The sequence below is a fragment of the Bactrocera dorsalis genome, chromosome 5 (genome assembly GCF_023373825.1).
Source record: "Bactrocera dorsalis isolate Fly_Bdor chromosome 5, ASM2337382v1, whole genome shotgun sequence".
Taxonomy (NCBI): domain Eukaryota; kingdom Metazoa; phylum Arthropoda; class Insecta; order Diptera; family Tephritidae; genus Bactrocera; species Bactrocera dorsalis.
The window spans coordinates 31,966,274-31,988,964 of NC_064307.1; the positions used below are offsets into that span (position 1 = coordinate 31,966,274).

A 22,691-nucleotide genomic window follows, 5' to 3' on the forward strand; every position below is an offset into this window, starting at 1 on the left:
AATGTTTATAAAATAAATGGTAGCTAAGAAAAAAGGGGTTTTCAGATTAAGTAGGTTCCACGTAACCCCTCCCTGACTTTCTTATTGCAAATATATAAGTATAGTGGATGTCTGACGGCGCACCTAGACCTTTAAAAGGCCTATTGTGAAACCATCGGAATCCTCTGACTTCATTATGCTCTTTTTCCTATACAAATCTTTGCATTCGCATAGCAGTTCTATAGTCTCCCCTTTTTCTACCTTCTGACAGTTTCTACAGACATAGTGATGTTCCTGGTAACTCTACAATTAGACTGCGGAAAAAAAAGGAATTTATATGCTTCCGGTTACTTCTATCTAACGGGTGATTTCTTTTTTTGAGGTTAGGATTTTCATGCATTAGTATTTGACAGATCACGTGGGATTTCAGACATGGTGTCAAAGAGAAAGATGCTCAGTATGCCTTTGACATTTCATTCATGAATAGACTTACTAACGAGCAACGCTTGCAAATCATTTGAATTTTATTACCAAAATCAGTGTTCGGTTCGAACGAACTGTGAAAATCCGCTTTTTTATCGACAAAGTTTGTTTTCAGCGATGAGGCTCATTTTCTTTTCTGGTTGAAGGTGGCTACGTAAATAAGCAAAATTGCCGTATTTGGGGTGAAGAGCAACCAGAAGCCGTTCAAGAACTGCCCATGCATCACGAAAAATGCACTGTTTGGTGTGGTTTGTAACGCTGGTGGAATCATTGGACCGTATTTTTTTCAAAGATGCTGTTGGACGCAACGTTACGGTGAATGGCGATCGCTATCGTTCGATGACTAACAAACTTTTTTGTTGCCAAAAATGGAAGAACTTGAACTTGGTTGAGCATTGTGGTTTCAACAAGCATGGCGCTACATGCCACACAGCTCGCGATTCTATGGCCATTTTGGAGGGAAAACTTCGGACAACAATTCATCTCAAGAAATGGACACGTAAAGTTGGCCACCACGATCATGCGATTTAACGCCTTTAGACTATTTTTTGTGTGGGGCTACGTCAAGTCTACGAGTCTTACAGAAAAATAAGCCAGCAATCTATTCCAGCTTTGGAAGACAAAACATTTCCGAAGAAATTCGGGCTATTCTACGGGCCGAAATGCTCGAAAAAGTTGCCATAACAAAATCTGGACTTTCGTTCCCGAATGGACCACCTAAGATACGCAGCCGCGGTCAACATTTAAATGGAAATGATCTATCCTCTTCAAAAAAGTAAATGTCATGAACCAATCTAACGTTTCAAATAAAGAACCGATGAGATTTTGCAAATTTTTATGCGTTTTTTTTTTTTTAAAAAAAGTTATCAAGCTCTTAAAAAATCACCCTTTACGTATACAATAGCCATTCTTTAGTGTTACCAGCCTGCTGGCTCGTCTACCAAATAGTAATTGACCTGTTAGTACTCCTATTAGAGTTCTTATCTCATTCCTTTTGAATTTAAATAGTCAGAATAACAGAAAATCTAGCAGCATATGAATTTCCGCTTTTTCGGAGTCTAATTTCTTTATCGTGAAATGTTAGATCCACAAAGAGATCAAGGCATTCTTTCATTATCTTTGAACCCTAAGAGATTTTATTGATTTCAAAGCCACTTGGCTGTCAGAAATGACGTTTAGTATCTGATTTGGCGTTATTTCTAAGACCTACACTGACGCATTTATGTACTTCCTGCTCCTTCTGTGCTATCCAAATGCTTTACCGTGCGCTCTTCCATTATTGGCCACCATACCAATGGACCGGATGTCATAATCGACCTTACAACTGCAGTGTAGAGCTATTGAGTTACGAGTGGGGTTAGTCCCAATTTATACGCTACCATTATTTCAGAGTTGTAATGTGAAGTAGCTGCTTTCTTTACTCTATTGTCTATGTTTGGTTTCCATGAAAGCTTCCTCTAAAAAATATTCCGAGGAAGTTTCTTTTATCTCTTGTTGTTAGCCTGGTACCATTTATTAATGGCGGCATAACTTCTGAAGCTCTCTGTTTCCTAGTGAACAAACCAACGGTTTGCATCCACAGAAATTCAATACTCCACACTAACGTTTTAGTAGTCCCTTAATCTGAGAACTGATAGAGGAGCATGCATCAGCTTCTTTGCAAAATATGGTCGGATGAGAGCATGCCCAACGATTGGAATTTAAGTGTGCTATGGCCCAATCCATAAAAAAGGAGACCCCACAATCTGCGCCAACTACCGTGGGATAGCCTCCTCATACATCGCATATACGGTTCTATCGAGCGTATTGTGTGAAAGATTAAAGCCACCGTCAACAAACTGATTGGACCTTATCAGTGTGGCTTCAGACCTGGTAACAATCAACAACGACCAGATATTCACCATGCGCCAATCTTGGGAAAAGACCGTTGAAAGGAGAATCGACACTCACCACTATTCGTCGATTTCAAAGCTGCTTTCCGACAGCACGAAAAGGAGCTGCCTTTATGCCGCGATGTCTGAATTTGGTAGCCCGCAACAAAACTAATACGGCTGTTTTAAACTGACGTTAAGCAACACGAAAAGCTCATCCGTCAGGATCGGGAAGTGATCTCTCCGAGCCGTTTCGATACCAAACGAGGTTTCAGACAAGGCGACTCCCTATCTTGCGACTTTTTTCAATCTTCTGCTGGAGAAAATTATTAGAGCTGCAGAACTGAATCGAGCAGGTACAATCTTTTTATAAGAGTGTTACAGCTGCTGGTCGTATGCCGATGATATTGATATCATCGGTCTCAACACCCGCGCCGTTAGTTTCTGCTTTCTTTCTCCACGACTTGAACAAGGAAGCAACGCAAATGGGTCTGGCAGTGAACGAGGGCCAAGACGAAATATCTCCTGTCATCAAACAAACAGTCGTCGCACTCGCGACTTGGCGGGACCTTGTCCACTCACGTCACTGTTGACAGTCATAACTTTGAAGTTGTATATAATTTCGTCTACTTAGGAACCAGCATTAACACCCACCAACAATGTCAGCCTAGAAATCCAACGCAGGATTTTACTCTTGCCAACAGGTGCTACTTCGGACTGAGTAGGCATTGAGAAGTAAAGTCCTCTCTCGACGAACAAAAACCAAACTCTAATAAGTCGCTCATAATTCCCGTCCTGCTATATGTAGCAGAGCGCTTGGGACGATGACAAACAACAACCGATGAGTTCGACGTTGCGAGTTTTCGGGGGGGGGAAGGGGTGGGAAAAGTTCTGCGGAAGATTTATGGTCCTTTGCGCGTTGCACGGCGAATACCGCATCCGATGTTGGTAACGATTGAGCTGTACGAGATATACGACGACATTGACATAGCTCAGCGAATTAAAAGACAGCGGCTACGCTGGCTAGGACATGTTGTCCGGATGGATGAAAACACTCCAGCTCTGAAAGTATTCGACGCAGTACCCGCCCCGGGAAGCAGAGGAAGAGGAAAACCTCCACTCCGTTGGAAGGACCAAGTGGAGAAGGCCCTGGCTTCGCTTGGAATATATTAAAACCAATTGGCGCCCACGTAGCGAAGAGATAAGAAACCGATTGGCCGCGCCTGTTGTTGACTCGGCTATAATCGCGTAGCGGTGTCTACGCCAGTAAAGAAGAGAAGAAGAAGTCCCTTAATCTATATAGATTCATAAACATAACCTCCATGTCGAATTAATTTTACTTAATATGGAAAAATATTTTTATAAAGATCTTAGAGCTTGAGTTTGAACGATCAACTAAACGGAAGTGATAAACCACATTAGTTCGATTAGAACAAAATATTCGGAGTCTGGATCGTTGTCTCGGAGGACAAGCTATGCCAATTTACTTGGAGACATCTTGTCATATAGAAAAGTTTTCTTTATAAGAATTTTAGTTTTCCGATCAGTTTGAATGACAGCTTTTTTATAATAGTGCGATATCGGCGGTACCAGCTAATCAGCGGCTTCTTGGTAAGGAAAGGATGTGTGCAAAATTTTAGCACGATATCTCAAAGTCTAAAAGATATTTCAAATAAGCTATTGGATGGGTAAAACTGGATATGATTAAATCGACTCAGCTCGATAAGCTCATCACTTGTACTACATTAAATATATTTCGTAAGGCTCTTGACATACATTTCTGGATGTTTAAACTGTGTCACAAAATCAATCTGTACCATTTATGACTTGTTCAGAGTAAAAATATTTAAATACAATATAAAAGTATTTTATAATCATTTCTGAAAGTAAAAACATGAAAGATAAAATAACAAAAATAAAACGAAAAATAATTCACGAGAGATCTTTGGTCGGGAAGAGGAACACAATGGACGTGGTTGAATTTTTAATAGTTAAGAACGGTTGATCTTGATCTCCGACAAAACTGCAAGTGCTAAGAAAAACATTATATGTCAAAGTTGTAGGGTATGAATAGATCCACAACTTTTCAAAATTTCTGTGAAAAATTCAAATATCCAAAATTTTGCGCTTTTTATTTTTATCTTCTACAAAAATAATTTTCTTTTGGGGAATTGGTAATTATCTTTTTATGTTCCAAAGAAAATATTTTTTTGTATAATAATTTAAAATATTTAAAAGAAAACCTTCTTTCAACAATACCCTAACTTTCAATCAAAAATTCTTATCTAAAAATATTAGATTTTATTTTAAAGTTAGTAGACTTCATATTTGCTGAAATATTGGGTTGTCATAAAAGTCTTGCGGTATTTTCGCTAGTTGGCGCTGAAAGCGCTAGTTTTATTCGTCGCATCGGGTCATGCTATACCTTTTTGGAAAGCTCATTTCACGCGCTAACACGTGTTTGATTGATTGTCGTTTCTTTTATGTTGTTCGTGAGTTATAGTGTCGCAAACATGGAGCAAAATAAAGAGAAAATACGGCATATTTTACAGAACTACCACGATAAAGGCAAACATGCATCTCAAGCCGCCAATAAAATGTGTGCAGTTTATGGACCCGATACAGTTTCCATTTCCTCCGCACAACGATGGTTTCAACGTTTTCGTTCTGGTGTAGAGGTGGTCGAAGATGCGCTACGCTCCGGAAGTCCTGTCGTTTAAAATCGCTGAATTGGTCGAAAGAGACCGGCTTAGTAGTCATCAAACCGTTATAAACCATTTGAAGAAGCTTGGAGTCACTAAGAAGCTCGATGTGTGGGTGCCACACGAATTGATTCAATAAAAATACCGCAAGACTTTTTTGACAAACCAATATCTATTTTCTGATGATCTTAAAAATGTATACATTATTTAGTAAATTTTCTTGGAAAATGCTAAAACAGCAAAAACATTGAAGTGCATATATTTTTGCCCAGAGTTTTTCCTTTATCAAAGACCTCCACACTATCTATTTGATAATCAAAGAAAAGTCTGTAAGCTAAATACATATAGAAGTATAAGCCATTATAATGCGTACTTCGAAATTTCAATGTCAAGTACAATTTTGGTTTACTATAAATTGCCAAATTGTGCATCATTTTTAGTTCTTCTACAATATACATATGTATCTATGCTTACAGATAATTTGCCACTTGAACCACATAAGCAAATTACCAAGAATAATTGTGAAGTGCCACATGGTGACCTTCTAAGAAATCCGTAACTTTAAAAGTGATACTCTTATATCAGCAGTGCTGGTATGAAATGAGCGTCTTTTTTGTGAAAATTAAATAATAAATTTTAATGGGAAAGTAAAACAAAATTGTACAAAAAAAGTACCATTGGTTTTTTTTGCTGCCGCTAACAAATCAATCTCTCACACGTCGTTATCAAGCATTTGGGCATTTCTTCACGGCGTTGTGGTGAATTGAAAAAATGATCCGGATTTTCATCAAAAAATCATCTTCACCGATAAGGCTCATTTCTGGCTGAATGGCTTAGTCAATAAGTAAAATATGCGCCAGGCACTAATCCACACGTACTCCACGAGTCACCATTGCATCCCGAAAAAGTTACGGTTTGGTTGCGGTCCGCGACGTCATTGGGCCGTACTTCTTCCGTGATTATCATGACCAGCTGTTACTGTTACTGTGATAACCGAATATTTTTGGCCTGAATTGCATGATATGGACTTAGACCATAGGTGGTTTCAACAGGACGGCGTCACAAGCCACACAGCAAGTGTCACAATCGATTTATTGAATTGAAAACCAAGTTTGGTCAACGTGTTATATCACGAGTCAATTGGCCGCTTCGGGCGTGCGATTTGAAGCCGTTAGAGTATTTCCTGTGGAGCTACGTCAAGTCTATGGTCTATGCCAACAAGCTGGTGACGATTGATGAACTTCGTACGAATGTCAAGCATTAAATTGGAACTGTATCAGTCGATTTATGCTTGAAAATCATGATTTCTGCAAGCATGCTGTAGTTGCTATGCAAAGGAAATCGAGTTCCATGCATAATGGCATCGAATGTATTTTCACAGGAAAAAAGAATTGCATTGTTATCCCCAAAAACGTTATTTAGAAAACCCCGTTATATACACCTATTAAATATATTACAAATATGTATATATAAACCCTTTTTGCATAACATGAGTTTCTATTTAGTAAATAATTATTTAAAAAAAACAGCTTTCATCACTTAAGATATTCCTACAGGGCATGCTTTCTTGTCTGACATATCCACTTCAATCATCAGCCCATTAATCAGTCAATGCAAATTAATTTGAACTTTAATGAAAACTACCATTTTAAGCTTAAAAATCATTAAAGTGCACTTATGGCATCTTCGCCATAAAAAGTAACGTTCAATAATATTTAGTTATACATGATAGCTATCGATGAGCCGTTTTCTTTAACTTTTCGTTACCCTTTCGAGCAGACTGCAGCGAGGTCAATGCATTCGATTGAATAAATTACAGTTTTCGACTTTATTTTGACTTCATTTCGGTAAAATTATTTAATTATAATTGAGGGCAATATACTACTGCAATAACAAAGCCATCTGCATAAGCACTAAACACCAAAATAACGGCTGTATTAGCTTGCGGCTGACGCATCCACCTGAGGTACACTTCATTATTATTTTGTTTTGGTGTTTGGCAAAATAAAACAAAGTAAAAATGTGATCATGTGATGGAGTAAAACAAACGCTTTGATTGCTATTATTCCATTATTTGAAATGTCAGTCAGTTAGCCGGTCATGTGATGGCAAGTAACACTTGGCTTCATAAATTGCTGTTTGTACTAAATTTAGGAGTGACATAAATTTTCAAAATTGAGTATTGTAAAATTAACATAACTGTTTTGTGCATATTTGATTAGCTACATGTGAACGCATTGAATAAATCCGCTTACGAATGTGCATTCGAGTGAATGTGGGTATGCCGCAAAATCCCATGATTATTCGTATTTGTTGTTGTTGGGTTTTCAGTTTCGTTGCAATTTTTAAAATTTGCCTTGCCATATAGGCCAATCAGTGCGTCGGTAAATTGTAACCCATTATGTTTTCATGTATGCCATAAGCATATGAATTTACAGTTATATGTTGTGGCAGCGTGAAAAGAGCCACCAAGAATGGCCGACAAGCACTCGGAGTGCGAATATATTTACAATAAAATAAAAGTAATATCTAAACTGGTTGTGGCAGGTGTACAAATTCGAAAAGTCGAAGTAGATTTATTATAAAAGCCGTTATTTAATTCTCACACACTCTCATGCATATACATATATGTACAAATGTATAAGATACACTAAAAAATATTGTTGCCATATTTTGCAGTGACAACTAATTTATTTGATTACTTTTGCACAAATTCAATTCAAGAAACACCCACCTAAAGATTTCAGTCATCAATTTTCAATAGAATTCTTAGCTCAAGTATTTGTTTTTGAAACGTATTTAATGAATTGAGTATGTAATTAATATTAGGTTGTCTAATATCTCCTTTCCGCTTTTTTGCTCTTTATTCTATGATTTATAAAAAGTGTTACAGTGATCGGATTTAGTTCAAATATGCACCGTTTCGTTCGATAATCTGTTTCCATCTAGACGGAAACTTCAAAATACCCCCTTCGTAGAAAACCCTCTTCTCACTTGCGAAGAACTCGGACAACCACTTTTCACAAGCCACTTTTGAGTTCAACTTTACACCAACAAGGGCGTTCGCCATGGACAGGAACAAGTTGGAATCACTTGGCGCTATGTCCGGGCTATAGGTAGATGCGATAAAACCTCCCATCCGAGCTCCGGTAGCTGCCAACGAGTCATCAACGAAGTGTGTGGTCGAGTGTTGTCCTGGTGGAACACTACACCCTTCCTGTTGGCCAATTCTTCATGTTTACATGTCTATGACTGTTGAACGCAATATCCAAACTAATCATGCGTAGAGTCGTTTTGTAGGTTATGTCAAGACCTTTCAAAGATGTATACTATTGCCAGATACGAGCTCTGTAGCACTTTAAGCATTTTCGCGAAATTCAAAAGAGAAAAAGGCTGAAGGGAGATATTTGACAACCTATTACTTTAATGAAGGTATTAATTCTAATTTAATGTCTTATATTCTCAAATATACCAAATGTGTAACCCCGATTTATGTGACAAATATGTGTGATAAATATTCAAACTCACTTACTTTTACGCAGAAAGAACTTTCAAGACTATTTGTCTTGTACAATACAACGATTATTAAGCCTTACCTTTCAAAACTTTCTTTTTTTACAAAATAAATATAATTTGTTATTCTTCTTTTTTACAAAATGGAAATATAGTTTCTTTAGCAAAAACTATGACCAACATACGAGGTTTGACAATTAAGTAATGAGATTATTTTATTGCCGAGCTTGTGGTAAATCTGTGACCTTGAAATTCGCTTCCTATATTTTCGGCATCCCTCCCCTCTGCATTGATATATGTACCATCGCTCTAGCTTGTTTAGTTCGCCTGCTGCGTCAAGTTGAGTAGACGTGTGTTTGTAGTGCTCGTCACGAAAACGGAAAAACGAAATTAATAGAACCGTCGCAGAAGACTGTTTGGAACAAGCGGAAAATGATCCCACGCTGCTTGATCGAGCTATTACAGGCGATGAAAGCTGGTTTCTCCAATACGACCCGGAAACCAAACGCCAAAGCTCACAATAATTGTATCCGCGCGCCCCCCGCCCGAAAAAAGCTCGAAGGTGAAAACGATGCAAAGAATTCGTTCCACTGAGAAAAACTGTGAATCAAGTCTGCTATTGCCAAGTACTCGAAAGATTGCGAAAACGAGTCAACAGTGTGTGCCCAGAAGTCGCTCGTAACTGGATCCTTCTTCACGACAACGCGCCGTGCCACACCGCCCTCAGCGTGCCCCAGTATTTGGCCTCTAAATGGATCGCCGTGTTGCAACAGCCGCCTTATTCTCCCGACATGTCACCCTGTGACTTTTTTCTTGTTTTCTAAAACAAAATCGGTGGTCAAAGGAACCCATTTTGAGTCGATTACGGACATCCCAGTCGAAACCTTCCAGAAATGTTACGAAACATGAAAAATGGCGCTGGAATCGCTGTGTAGCTGCTACTTTGAAGGGGATGTCAGAGTTGTAGAATAATTTTCTAATATACGGTTTTTATGGAATCAGTCTCATTACTTAATTGTCATACCTCGTAAGTACAAGGTGCTTTATAAATAATTAGCGAAAAATTTACAAAATAAGTGAGTGATCACTTATTGATGAAAGTTTAGCCGGACTGATAAAAGGAAAATAATTCTCACGTATTTTGATACAAATTTGTATTATGGGCTTAAATACAAACTTCTGTGCCAAAATAAAGAAGCCAATTATTAATTCAGTATTCCATACGTTTATTATAGTCTTCAATGAGATGGCATTTAATGACTTCAGCGAATTTTGTTTTTTTTTTTTCATAAGCCCACATCTCTTCTCAGTAATGTTGCATTTAATTAATGTAACTTGGGTTTCAGCTACGTGAAACGTTTCTTACCCAATACATTAATAACAAGTAAAGAAGGGCTAAGTTCGGGTGCAACCGAACATTTTATACTCTTGCAACTTGCAAGAATCAAAGCTAGAGAAATGCTTTAAGGTGTAAAATCAATCAGAGTAAAGACATATTAACATACTTGTTTACTAAAAAACTAATCATTTACAGTAAAGTCAGTCGGATGTTCGAAAATCCTGATATTAGTTATATAGGAGCTAGGCCAAGTTTTCGCTCAAATTTATCTATTTTAGGCAAAAAGATACACTGTTATGAGTAAAACACGCTATATTATTTTTATTGGGATATTTCACATATTAGCCGATATATGCGGTACAAAGTCATCGGAAGTTGAAAAATCTTTATATTAAGTATATGGGGACTAAGGGAAGTATTGGTCCGAATCAACCCATTTTTGACATGCAGACATTCCGCATAAGAGAAGGATTACCCCTTAATTTCAGTTATATATATCGCACATCGACCGATATTTTCGAACAAAAGTCAACTATAGGTACTGGGGTCCATATATTCGGAACTCAGGGGCTTGACCAGTTATGATTGCATTTGCTCAACTTTTGGCATACTTTTATGGGATTAGCCCGTTGTACGAGTATTCATTGTTTCTTGATTTGTGTGCTGGAAAGTGAATGAATGAAATATAATTCAATATTGCATTATGTATACGGGAAGTAGGCTTGGTTGTAGTTTAATTTCGCTCATTTTCACACTGTGACATAGCAATTTGAGAAGAATGTCCTGCACTAAAATTGGTCGAAATCGGTCGGCGTGTCCCGAGATATTATATGAAATATTTTCCTACATTTTCAAGTTGATCCGATTAATTGTTTCGGAGATACATTTCCAAGATACATCTAACCCCATAAAGCTCTCCATCTTTGCGGTAAAATTTAATGTCTCTTGCGTAATTAGTTATTGATTAATTGCGGAGTAGTTTTAGTAGTTGAGCAGTACCGTTATATGGGGAGTGAACAAGGTTACCTTTCGATTTCTGTAAATGTTCTGATTCAATTTATGCTAGACAAATTTGGTTGTTGTAGCTTTTGTGTACTCTGTAGCAACAGATTGCAAGAGTATAAAAATTGCAATAATATCTGCGCATTATATTTACTACAAAGGCAATTAAACGCAGAATAACTGCGGCAACGAATAATCTGAAGCAAGCCACACTTAAGCACACCTGCCTCACACTTACGCATCCCCACTACACCTAATCTATCTACCTATATGCTACGAACATCCGACGCGTGCAACAAGTGCTGCCAGGCTCGCACACGCACACATGTATTACAAAATCATCACCTTATGAGAATGTGCGTGCAAATTTATTTCAATATGTCGTGTGCTTAAAGTGGCATCTTAAGTCCAACACGCGCTGGAGTTCGTGAAATAAAGCGGTGATGTACAGTGTGTGAGGGAAACATTTAATTCGTAAATTTTGGCAATTATCGCAAGCAAAGTAAACCCCAACAGATGTAATATACTTATACCATCCATTTTTTTTGATGGCCTTCAGCGAATTTTGTTTTATCTCTTCAATCGATTGAAAACGGGCTCCACGGTGCCAAATCGTTTTCGACTTTAAATTCGGTCACAATCGTCCTTTTTTTGAAAAAAATTCAGACTTATCGCGACGAGTGGAGCAAAAACGCTTTTCATACCCAAAATATTCACCAAAAACTTTCGAACACACTTATGAGAGATGTCGAGCTCTCTTTCCATCTCTCTAACACTTGGCCGACGATTATCGGACACCATATGCTTGCAATTCTGATTTACAAACAACTTCAGCCCACTGTGCACTCATTTGTTATGAAGATGCTTTGCTTGTGCCAAAATAATCGATATCAACCTGATTATCTATCAGTCGCCTGCCTACCCATCATCTCGCTGTTGACGTCTTTCTTATTGCGCATACTTGATTTATGGTTTCGTGACTGCTCGTTGCTATAATGCCGAAACGCACGCTGCCAGTCGATAAATCAAAACAAATTTGCGAATTCTGCTGATGCATGGACGACGGCTGAACGGAATTTGGCCACATAACCATTCAACCATTTGCGTTTTAGCAGCTCTATAATATTTATTGTTTATAGATACTCATCTCCTTCGACTATTATTGAGTTATTGGCTTTAGACATACAATGGCTCCACTCGTGCACGTATTCAGCTTTAGTTGCTTGTGTGGCGTGTTGAGTGGTGTAATGCCGACAAATCGCCCATTATAGGCTCATGTGCTCACTTATTTGATCATCCGAAAAATCCCAATTGAAATGCGTGTGCCAAATTTTATGTTGCTTTTGGGTGTTATGATAATTTTTGTGTTTAGATTTTCGTGATAGAGGAAAAGCATGAATGTGTCTACATTTAAGGTGTTCGAATTAATACTTTTCTTCAGTTTATCTTCTGAACTGTGCTTCAGCTTCGACACGAACTACGCTTAGGAATTTATCGTTTTTATTTCGGTGTGAACTCTGAGCTGGTAGTTGCAACATTCTGCCACCTGTGCATGCTGGAGTGACACTGAGCAGAAATGGTTCGTTGGTTTATGTCGCAACAGATTCGTCCCATGAAAAATATGGCAGGCCTCAGAGTATCTCAGTACGATAGAGTGGGCCAAAATAGTCCTGAGAGAAGGAATTAGTAGTGGGCAACTTTACAGGACGTGCCTCAAGCGTAAAACGGCTAAGGTCACTTGAGGTAGAAGACTCTTGGTTCACCACTGGACTTTTAGTCCAGCTCAGCAAGCGTTGATCAACTACCTGCAACTGTGCAATCGTAAGTGCCTTCTGGCCCAGGGTTAATCGTAAGAGGTCTAGGAAAATCTTCGATCTCACCAAGGTCCACCTTTCAATGGTAGTAGAAGTTTAAATATCGGGGTTCATGCAGTAACTTGTTATCGAATGCCAATTGTATTTGTTGTTTAGAAGAAGATGATATAGAATCATCTCAACACTTTCTTTACGAAAAACACATTGGATCTCATACGTTTAGGCCTAAGTGTGATACCCTTCTCGCTGTGGGATCAGCCACCTAACACATTCGTTGAAGCCGAGCTAAAGTAAGAGGGCGCATCATCCCTCCCCGAAGTTAAGCACTGGATTTGAGACCCGCCACGTAAAAAAAACAACCCCAATGAAAAGGACAGAACAGCCTCGGATGAAATTCCCCAATCGGTAACGATGGAGCAGACATTCCATTGGCCGACCTTGAAGAAGTTCGAATGGCAATTACCCGTCTAAAGAACAACAAAGCAGCGAGAGCCGATGGATTGCGTGTTATTCAAATAGGCTAGGAAGAATTAATAAGGAGCATTGTTCAGCTTTTTTGTGGAATAGCATGTCTGACGATTAGAATTTTAGTGTGCTCTGCCTAATTCACAAAAAGGGGGACCCGACAATCTGCGTCAACTGCCGTGAGATAAGCCTCTTCAACAACCCATATAAAGTTCCATCGAGCATACTGCATAAAAAACTAGAGTTATCAGTGTGGCTTTAGACCTGGAAAATCAACAACCGACCAGAAAGGAGAATCGACACACACCACCTCTTCGTCGACTTCAAAGCTGCTTTAGACAGCACGAAAAGAAGCAGCTTCTATGCCGCCATTTCTGAATTTGGTATCCCTGCAAAACTAATACGGCTGTATAAACTGATGTTGAGCAATACCAAAAGCTCCGTCAGGATCGGGAAGGACCTCTCCGAGAGATAATTTGAGCTGCAGAGCTTAATCGAGCAGGTTCGATCGTCTATAACAGCTGCTGCTGGCGTACGCCGATGATATTGATATCATTGGCTTCAAAACCCGCGCCGTTAGTTCGGCTTTCTCCAGAATGAATAAGGAAGTGAAGCAAATGGTTCTAGCAGTAAACGAGGCCAAGACGATATATCTCCTGTCATCAAACAAAAAGTCGTCACATTCGCGACTTGGCTCCCACTTACGTCAATAGTAAATCCTCATGGTGTCTGTACATTTACAAAAGTGTAACTTCCAGTAGTATCTGAGATTAAACTGCTGGATATTAATAGTTAATAAACATACATATAATCGTATATGTATGTAAGTATTAATGAAAATACTTTAAATATTAAATAACAAAAACCAAATTTAGTATTATTAGGTGTCATGGAGAACAACGCATTAACAATAAGCAATGTGGTCACATCAACACTTGAAAAGCGTAATAGCTGAAATCAAAAGTTCTTTTGGCATACTGAGAACAACGTCGTCATCAGTAGCAATTAACAACAGAAACGGTGACATTAACAACACCAAAACATACATACATACATAAGACTATGCGTAGGTAATTCAGCCGAATATACAAAGAGGCTTTTGCATACCCAACCAAACCAGCCAAACATTGATGCATGTGATTGCTCAGCAGCGCCCACACCGGCTTCACTAAGCTGTCCATCTGTGTTAGAACAAAGCGACAATTTGCCAATAATGATGCTCGAATTGCGTTGCATGACAAGGCGGCTTCCGATGCCTCTATTATACATATGCTATGTTACGGCGACGAAATCCCCCCCATGAACCCAAACTCCCCCACTGTAGTGCGTAACTTCGCAATTGCCTGTGCACACGCACACCCACTTTGACAAATATGCCGGACACAATTTCGACAGCGATGACTTCCTAAACGAAATGGCGTTGCAGCCGAGTTTTGCAATCTAATTACGTGCGTCCTTGCCGAAATGAAATGAAAATGAAGCGAGAACAACAACTGCAATGTAAACACAAATGCTTGCCATAGCATCGATCAATAAATAATTCGCAGAAAAATAAAAGCGCTGTGCATGTATGTAAGTATGTTTAGCAATAGATTATCTGCTACGCACATACAGTGGTGTTTGAAACAATAGCAAGAGGACATAAATTATTACAGTGAGTTGACAATTGGGTCTTTGTAAGCGGCACACCCTCGGATTTTTAACCTGCAAAGAATATAAAGTCGGTAGCATTCTTCAAAATTATTTGTCTGCTGCAAAAACTATTTTTTTTTATATATTTTCAGATATGAGATATAAGTACGGTAAGTATTAGAAGATAATTAATATAACCTGATTTCGAAGCTATTGAGCCTCAATTTAGCCTGTGAATAAGCTGATAATGTTGGGTCCTTAGGGGAGTTACCACCAATACATATACTACGTTGAAGACTCTGTAAAGTGCTTATATAAATGATCAGCGTGATAAGCTGACTTGATTTACCCCTCCGTCCAAGTTCATTTGTCCACCGTTCTTCCTGTGTAAACGCGTACTAGTCCCTCAGTTTTGGAGTTATCAACCTAAAACTTTGCACACGTCCTTTTTTCATCAAGAAACTGCTCATTTGTCGGAACCGCCGATAACAGGCAACCATCATATCACATAGCTACCATATAAACTGACCGATCTAATTCAAGTCATTGTATGGAAAGATATTTTATTTTATAGCTTAGATTTGGTTAATCTCGTAGGACAATAAGCCACGCATAGATCTTTTGCGATACCAGATGGAGTTCACTTACTAGGTCCAAGAGGAGCAGTCATCCTCTAGAATACCTGCGCTTGACGCGAATTTTAACAGGCTCTGTAGCGTAGTCTTGCCTTTGCAGAACAACTGCACAAGAGATGCTTCATTGTTTGTTAGTATTCCCTTCACTTTCCTACAGTCTCTTCCATCGAGTGCCAGTAGGAATTTCGTGTACTTCCAATCTACCGTTTTGCACATGTCTTTTGCAGTTTTGGGCTCAAGTTTCATGGGGTTTTGATTTTCTTTATCATGCTTCTGTCGAGATCGTCGTATAAACAATGCATGTGTTACCCAATGTTGATCACGTTATCCGGTGTTAGCCTCGTCCACTATTACATTGCCCTTGATGATTTTGTGGCCTGGCACGCAGTAGAAGTGAAGTTTCTTGCTTCCGGTAACACTTTCCACTCTTGCTCTACTTCCCAAGACACTTCTGGCCGCAGAAAAGACCTCAGCTTGAATTATACAGCAGTGGTCCGGCATTGCTACAATCTCAAAGCGTAGCTACCACACAAGCTGACTGATCAAAAAGCGATGGAAAAAGATCTTTGTATACAAGGTATGACAATTAAGTAATGAGACTGATTCCATGCGGGTTCCATGCTTCGTAACATATCTGGAATGTTCGACTGGGATGTCCGCGGCTCCGTAATCGACTCAAAATCAGTTGCAACACGGCGACATTGACGAATTTCAAGGTCACAGGTTTACTATAAGCGCGGCAATAAAATAAGTCTCATTACTTAATTGTCAAACCTCGTTGTATACCCTTTTATGCTATAAAAAATACGTCTATGAAGTGTATACTATACAAACGCTGAAAACCGCAAAAATTCTGAAATTTTCGAAGAAGCTAAAAAGTAAACAGTTGACAGAAAATTGAAAGTAACACAGATGTCATGCATTAATTAAAAATATTTTTTGTTATTAATGACAAACGAATAAAGGCCGATACATTTCGGGGTTCCGTACTTTTTTTTTATGAAAAAACACAGAAACTTAAAGTTTAATGAGGAATGTTTATTATAATTCGAAAGAACATTCTTTGTTCCACAGAAAAAAATCAAACGATGTGAAATCACACGATCTTGGTGGCCAATCTGGTTGCTCATCGTCCCGAATGCGGCAATTTTGCTTGTTGCAAATCCATTGAGCCAGAAATGGGACTCCTCATTGAACAAAATTTGGCTCAAAAATGTCGTCTCTTTTTGGAACTTTTCACGAGTCCATAGAGCGAAGCCATGAAATGCAAAAAAAAAAAATACTGAACAGAAATAACATGACAGTGATGAGCGTGATCTGTCAAAAAAAGACTACTGAAAAAAGTAGTTTTACTTCAATCACAGGAAAAACTTAAGCGTTCAACTAAAATTATTTTTGTAAATTCCATCTGTAATTTCCTGTCTTTTATAACTTTAAATTTCAGTTTGACTACCAATTTATTGAACATCGCTGTACTTAAATACAGCCAAAATGATTTGCACTAGGGTGGTGTTTGAAAAGTGAATACAATTTCTTGATATAAACATATTTGATGGAAATAAATACATATAAATCATGGTCTAAAACTAAGTGAATCATTATAATGCTTAGTTAAGAAAACAAAGCTGTCTTCGATTTGTTATTTCACTGCTCTCTATTGCTCTCATGTTAAAAAAAAAACATGTAAAAGCAAAAGCAAAGTTATCGAGTTGAATTCGTACAAGAGAGTGTACGGATACCTCATTAAAGTAGTGAAGACGCCATCTTCAATGCTACCAAACTGTTTTTTTGGATATTTTAGATCAGATTTATTATTGTGAATGGCTCAAAAAACAAATAAAATATAAATCTCTAAGCTTTCTTTCACTCAAAAACATAAGATTTGAAATCAATTATAATGGATGATAGAAAAAATGTTACTAAAACATTTTTCATCGAGGATAAAAGTATTATCCATCATCATCATCATCAAAGAAAGCAACGCATCACGTTTTGGATTGCGTCAGTGGACATTTTAGCGCAGGGTTGCACCGCAAGTTTCAACATCCAATGCGTTCTATTCGCTACTCTCCAATCTTTAAAGAATCGAAGGCAGTTAATATTTGTTTCAACTTCATTAAACAAATGGACCAGCCTTAATGTGCGAACACAATTATTCGTCACGCAAATGAACAAAATCTCGTGCTCACTTAAATTCGACGAAATGACATTTGATATTTTGACTACGTCAAACTTATGTAAACAATCTCTTTTATTTTGATTATGGTGTACTTTAATTATGCGGCTGTGATTTGTTGCATTTATACAGATTGCGTACGTCGCATAGCCAATATTCTAATGATTAGATTTACACCAAGTCGAAAACAAAAACAAAAAAAATTAACTAATTAACATTTTATTACACATTGATGAGTTAGTTAAATAGAATAAGTAGGTTGCGTGAAATTATTATGAATATCGAAGAAACGTAGTAAAACGCAACAAATATACTATGTATGTATGTATGTTTGTCTGAAAGGCTTTTATTTATTTGGTGCGTAGGTTGCAATTAACGAGAGAGTGGATTGTGGAAAAAGTCGCGTTTGAGAAGGAGACCTTTTTCAAGTGACGCGTTAAGAAACCAATTTAAACAAGCAAGAAAATGCTAATATCGGCTCTTGGCAATTTCGGAGAATTAAAGATGTATGAAATATTTCGAAATCACTAAATACTTACATCCATATTAAACAAAAATAATTATTCACTTAGATACGAGATTATTATAATAAATTATAATATAAAATTAAGGAGTGAAGTTATGGTTTGGTATATGAGATCTATCGAAGTTTTGAACCGTTATCATCACTCACTGGCTTGCTAAGCAAGATAATCTTACCCAAGTTCGTTCAGATATCTCAAAATTAACGCATACATCGGTGTAAATTCAATTTAAATGAAGGAAGGAAGTATAAATGTTCAGTGAAAATCATAAACGGAAACTGTGGATCGATAGCGACCACATTTCGAGAACACCATATTTGATACATTTTATTTTTCAAAACTATTTCTTTCAAATGTTAGTCGCGGCTACGACTCATTTAGTCCATCCGTTGAGTCAAACCTTCGATGAATAACACGCATGATATTTTGCTGCAAGGCTTGAATCGTAGCGGGATTGTCCGCTGTAGACTTTAGACTTACATATCCATACAGAAAAAAGTCTAGTGGTGTGCTATCACACGTTCTTGGTGACCACTCGATCGACCCAAAATGTGAAATTACTTGCTCACCGAAGAGTTCTCTCAATAAATCCTTTGACTCCATCGGTAATCATGGCGAGATACATAGGCTGCTATATATATTTCTCGACTAGGCACACTAAGTGTTGCCAGGTGCAATCTGACATTTCCATTGGAAAGTTTGACATTTTTCAGCATAACATCACTCAGAACGTTTTGTCATTTAATAGCGAATTGTTTTATTTACAGGGAATTAAAAAAATTCATCTCGATGAACTAAAATCTTTGTATGGTTATGAAGCACCATCCTATAGCACTGTGAAAACTGGTACAACGAATTTAATCGTGGCCGACGCTCGCTCAAAGACGAATTCCGTGAAGGTCGCCCAAAAACAGCCGTTGTGCCAGAAAACATCGATGCCGTACGTGAACTGATAATGCAAGACTGTCATGTAACATACCTTCGATAGAGGCATGCCTCTGCATTTCTCCCATTAGCATACATACATTCGATATTGCATGAACACCTGGCCGTAAAAAAGGTTTGTTTTCGTTAGATCCCGCACAATTTGACAATCGCTCAAAAAAAAGCCTCGTGTGGATTGGTGTAAAGAAATGCTGAAAAAATACGATCGCGGCGATTCAAAAAGACGTTTATCAAGATCGTCACAGGTGACGAATCATGGATCTATGCGTATGAGCCCGAAACAAAACAGCAATCGACCGTGTGGGTCTTTCCAAGACGAGCCAAATCTAACGAAAGTTGTTCGTGGCAAAACCTGTTTCTTCGGCAAAACTGGCATGTGGCGACTGTTCCACTTGAGCAACGTAGGACGGTCAATTCTGAGTGGTACACCAACATTTGTTTGCCTGAAATCTTCGGAGAAATTCGAAAAACGAACAAAAGAAGACGAATCATTGTGCACCATGACAATGCGAGCTCTCACACATCGGCTCAAACCAGCGCCTTTCTGACCGGCCAAAACGTCGAATTGATGGGTCATCTGCCGTACAGCCCTGAGTTGGCACCCAATGACTTCTTTTTATTCCACACATCAAGAAAATAATGCGTGGTCAACGATTTTCGTCGCCAGAAGATGCTGTTGAAGCATTCAAAAACCATGTTTTAGAGGTGTCTCAATCGGACTGGAAAAAATGCTTCGGAAATTGGTTTGAGCGCATGCTAAAGTGTATAAATCTTGATGGAGAATATTTTGAAAAACAATAAAACCATTTTCGTTGATAAATATTCCTATTTTCATTATTAGGCCAGAAATATATATAGCAGCCCTCGTAGTGTTTGGTAAACGCTTGGCTTTTCGAAGTAGGATTATCCAGATCAGATTTTTCAAAGCCAAACTTCGCACATTTAATACAGAATTGACTTGAAATAAGAGAATGTAAATAAATGTATTCCTATTACCATATTAAGGCAACTAGGGACGAAGGTCTAAAAGCCAGTTCCCTTAGTTTCCTAGTCTGTCTGTAAATTTATTTGCAGGTCATATTTAAATAAATAAATAAAACAACTTAAAAATAAAATTAGATTGCTGTAAACCAATTCTATGTAAGGAAAGTCGGAAATTGTTGCATTTTTACAACAACTACAAAGTAAACATTTATCGGCACTGTATATGTCAGTGCATTTGTACATGTAAGTGCGTCGTAGCTCATACCACCAACCGCAGATAAAATACAAATTAAGGCTCTTGTTTATATTTATTCAATAAAAAGAAATTTTATTCCAGCGAGATAATAAATAAATAACAGTTAATCAACACATCAACTCAAAAGGGGCAATGTCCGGCACAAGGCTATGGTCGACGCCGGCAACAGTTGAAGGATATTGCATTTTTAACTGCATTTGCTGAGCGTCCCTTCCCCCCATCCTCTCCATCGCAAGCAACGCACATTTTCATTGATCACACGCGCCTTTCACTTTCTGTTTGCAACGACCATTGGGTCGTTGTTGAATATTCAGTGCCTCAGCTGCCGTGTTGTTGGGCGCTACATTGTTAACACTACTTCAAGGGCAATAAGCCGGACATTGACCGCAAACGGAATGCATTTATGGACACAGCAGCCGGCTAAGAGGATGCATTGGAGATGTGGAAATTTACATCGCTATAAGCTTGCATGTGTACTTACGAGTCTTGAATGTGTGCTTACGAAAATCATTAAAGATTATTTTGAGAAGGATATTGGTACAATTATGTTTTCTAAAATAGCAGAGATTCAATGGAATGAAGCGTTCTTGGTGTAGATTCTATGTAGGTTCCACCTAGACTTTCTAGTTCTAAATTCTATATAGATTCCACATATACTCTCAACAGCGTCTACAACTCGCCTATTTACGAGATATTCTCCTCTCTTAGTTTGCGGGATAGGCTTGGAAACGTTCTCAACATAGTCTATAATGGACAAATTTTCGAGCTCTTTTCCATTCTTAATTCTTCTGGCAATCGTGGATATGTTCTTTAGCAATATATTTTCTACACAGATCCAAAATTATCATAATAAACTTTATGACTATCTGCTGTCATGGTCTGTTTAGCTAAAAACTGATTCAATTTAACACCAATGTCACACTGTCGGGGTCACCTCTCGATAAACTGTGACTAACCGCTTTCTTATTATAATACAGGTATCTAATAGACAGATTCTCATAAAATCTATTATTTATTAGGAATCGGGTTTTAACAGGTGGGTTATCTCATTTAGGCAACCAACCGAAAGTTTAACAATATTTAAAGGTATTCGTATGTGGTAGCAATGTGGTATATATCTGGTATGTATATGGTAACAATATGGTATATATATGGTATGTTTAAAATAAGTATCTGGTTTATATGTATATGATATACATACGGTATATATTTATATGGTATACATATGGTATATCAAATTTCAATTCAAAATAATCACTCTATCTGAAAATGATGAAAATGTTCTATTCTTTATAGTCCAATCAATATACAAGTATTTACAGACTTACCGCTGGGTATCTTGAATTCCGAGATTCTTGCCTAATTTAAGCTTAAATGGCTGGACTATTAGTATACGTATTGTATTTAAATCTGGAGGGTCTAGAAACTGACAGTTGTGACCATGAACAATATATCCCACCACAATTTGATTATTTGGACAGCCTTAAGGGGATTTTGGTTTACACTTATTGACTCCTCAAACGTTAAGGAAATTTTCCAAGCAAGGAAAATATATTTAGTTAAAAAAATTTTCTTTGTAAGTATTAGTAAGACTTTAATAACTTAATTTAATAATGTATATATTTCCAACAAACCGTTATAATCATTACGTTTTACAAGCCTTTTGAACCCCAAGAGTTGAGACTCTGGCTGTTCGCTACATTCATTGATGACTCGTAATCATTTGCATAGCGAGAATTATACGAAGCTGTATGCAAAGAGAAGAAATGACAAATTGCACGCGTGCAATGACGTTATTGTAAGCATTCGGTCAGGGTATATGAATAACACATAATAATCTTATGTAGCTGAAAAGCTACAGAAGTGATAATGAATTAAGAGAATTATGCATTTATTTATTGAATCATGTTTTAACGCTTGTGTGGCAATCAGCTGCAGCAGTTATTAAGTAAATTTTGACTTATGCATTTTATTAATGCAAATGTCTAGCTTAAACAGAAACTGGGCTGGTAAGCAGAGCGACATCTTTAGGTAATAATGCCAAATTTTTGAAGTTGAAGTTTATGAGAGCTTAAATTCATTTATTTCCGCTAGATGACGCTTGATAATTTAACACTAAGCATGATCATCAACCCACCATACTGTATGTGTATGTGTGAACGAAGTGATCGATGTACAGTTGTTGCTAAATATATGATACAGACTGTAAGATTTGCTGTTTTAGTTGTAAATTATGTTTATACAAGAAAGGGGTGTAACCGAAGTGCAATACTTTCAAGTGTTGTGGAAACTTAGTATTTAACAAGTAAGAAGAGCTAAAAGTTGAATTTAGTCTAACGCTTTAAACTCTGCACTGATGACGATACGTCAT

At 37.8% G+C, this 22,691-nt stretch overlaps 1 long non-coding RNA gene across 1 annotated transcript in view; it reads left to right on the forward strand.

Annotated features, from left to right (window-relative positions):
- The window catches only part of LOC125778775 (uncharacterized), a 118,495-nt gene that overhangs the window by 17,492 nt on the left and 78,312 nt on the right, over positions 1-22,691 (forward strand). The gene's annotated exons all lie outside the window — the stretch shown is intronic.